At 40.0% G+C, this 2,509-nt stretch overlaps 1 long non-coding RNA gene across 1 annotated transcript in view; it reads right to left on the bottom strand.

Moving 5' to 3' along the window:
* Positions 1-615: 615 nt before the first annotated feature.
* The window catches only part of LOC102383939, a 3,166-nt gene continuing 1,272 nt past the window's right edge, over positions 616-2,509 (bottom strand). The window contains exons 2-3 of the long non-coding RNA XR_323588.1: positions 1,753-1,863; positions 616-1,338 (exon numbers count right to left, since the gene is read on the bottom strand). This is a non-coding gene — a long non-coding RNA (uncharacterized LOC102383939). The remainder of the gene's footprint in view (positions 1,339-1,752; positions 1,864-2,509) is intronic.

The following is a 2,509-nucleotide window of genomic DNA, read 5'->3' as shown; positions in this document are numbered from 1 at the left end:
TTCAAATTAAACCACACAGCAAACCAGCCACAAAGATGTTCCACATGAAATGTGGATATATTGGTTTTTTATCATGTGATAACTTGGTTGAGAAATTCAGCATCTTCTAGTGGCTAAAAGGCATTGTTTTACTTGGTGTTTCACTTAGGCTGTATCTGCTTTTTTATTTCCCAAACCTGAGGAAGAGTATTTTGTGCCTGAGAGTTTGTCTAATATTTCCCCCAATTATACAGCTGGTTCAGAAAGAGATATTACCAAACAAACCTTACTTGCTGCATATTCCCTGGATCATCATGTCTATCACCAGTGCAACTCTACTTGACTAATTGTAACCATTTTAATCACACTTCTCTGATTTAAGGATGCCTTCCAGTTACAGAGTAAATTTGATAGCAGAATTGTCACACATCAGGATACAATGTACTAAGTACTTCGGGGCAGTTACACATTAAAAAAACTACCACTTCATCTGGTGTCAGAGACAGCCATGGCATTAAAGACAACCTAATCAGGAAAAGCCCTAGTCGCTATAGCAACATAGTTGGCGATCATGGGTAGACACATGCGATCACTACATTGCTGTAGGGTGACATGCAGATGAGCCCCTTGTGTCCAGTCTAGACTGTCTTTGTACCGTCTCTCTTTGTACCCTTCCCTTCTCTGGCATACAACTATCTATTGTATTATTTGCTAGACTGTCTCTTATTCTTAGAATGTGACCAGCATATTGATATTTACTCTTTTTTTTACTATTTTTATTAATTCAGGCTTGGCTCCAGATTTTTTAAGCACCCATTTGTTGGATTTATTTTGGGGTATACAGCATGTTCAGGAGTCTTCTATAGCACATCATCTCAAATGCTTGTAATTTTCTTTCCAGTAAGATGTGTGGGTCCTCCTCCTTTTTACTGCTTTTGTATGACTTAGTCTTCAGGGTAAGATGAGGGTGCATTACAAAAATAGATACATTAATTGGATTTTCAGGACTTGAACCAGGTGGAATAGAATCACACCTTAGGTGCCTAAATATATTTATACACTTAATAGCTGGAATAGGATCTGGTTCTCAATGTCTTCTGTGTAGATTGCACCTAGATATGTAAAATGTGAGACTTGCCCTAGGCTCATTATCTGTGTCAGCTCTGATTCTCTCTCCCATTGTGGTCATCAGTTTAATTTTTGAAATACTAATGATGATGCCATGTCTGTTCCCTGCTTTTCTCTGCACTGGATCTTTCAGCTCTTCTAGGGCAAGTGGTTATGTTATCTGTATTGCCCAGATTACTAAATTTTCTGTTTCTGATTCTTAGACGCCCTTCAAATCTCTCTTCTTCACACCTAAAAAAAAAGAGAAGGGTTGGGACTTGTCTCCTGAGATTTGCATCCATCACCAATATGTAGAGGCGGTTCTGTGCCTTCCAGTCTGGAAAATGGAGCCCCCAGTATAGGGTGTGGAGGCTAGGGTACTACAGGAGAATCAATACTTCCGCATATCTTGGACTTTGCTTGCGCATGGCCCTTTATTTAAACATTCAGAACAGTATCATAAAGTTTGACTCAGCTCGGCATTACTTTTCATCTCATATCAGACAGTTGCACACAATATATTAAGCACAGCTTGTTGTATGTCAAGATCTGTGTGGGGAAAGAGGGGGCGGACAAGAGGGCTATACATAGAAAAGCATTTGTTTTCATTGTCTCTGTCAACAGTGATACCACACTATCATTTTCCACAAAATTAAAAATACACACCTTTTTTTAGTAAACCAGACATGCGTCTGACAAAGCGGCCCTGGATCTGACCAGCTTGGTACATTGCAGAAGTTCTGATCTGGGTGCAAACTTCACAGCTTGGCCCCAACTCTGTTAATAAAAGGAGAAGACAAAAACAAGCAGTGCATAGCTGACTATGAAGGGTTCCCTACAGAATGCATTTTGCCTTTCCAATAATTTATTTTTGAAAATATTTTTAGGATTATCTCTAGAAAATGCCAGCCTGCCTGTGAACCTGGGGGAAATTTAAAAAAAAAAAAAAATTTCTAGAAGAAAAAGTTACAAATATGCATGCAAAGGGTTGACTATATGATTATATAAATCTCATCTGTGTGCCTAGGAGGGATCATCCCAGTCTGTTAACATGTTTTGGTGCTTTCCTGCAATACAATGGATGCCTATTCTAGGTAAACTGTTACCTCAAGTTCCAAGGTATAATAAAGTAACTTCAGCAAAGGTTTGGTGTACAACAGAAAACAAAATGGAAGAAAACATGCTATTTCTCACTGACTTGGGAAAGAGGATCTGGAATTTTCTGCATGCTGAGCTATCATAGAACCATAGAAAATGAGGGCTGGAAATGACCTCAGGAGGTCATCTAGTCCAGCGTTTCTCAACCCGTGGGTCACAACCCAAAAGTACATTGTCACAGCGGGGTCCTGCAGGAGAGCTGTGATCTCCTTACGGCCCCCTCACCGTGCCAAGTCGGCCCAAGGGCACCCTCAAATTCTCACCC

The sequence above is a fragment of the Alligator sinensis genome, unplaced genomic scaffold (genome assembly GCF_000455745.1).
Source record: "Alligator sinensis unplaced genomic scaffold, ASM45574v1 scaffold432_1, whole genome shotgun sequence".
Lineage (NCBI taxonomy): Eukaryota > Metazoa > Chordata > Crocodylia > Alligatoridae > Alligator > Alligator sinensis.
The sequence above is the reverse complement of the archived record's forward strand: the minus strand, read 5'-3'. Positions and strand labels throughout refer to the sequence as shown.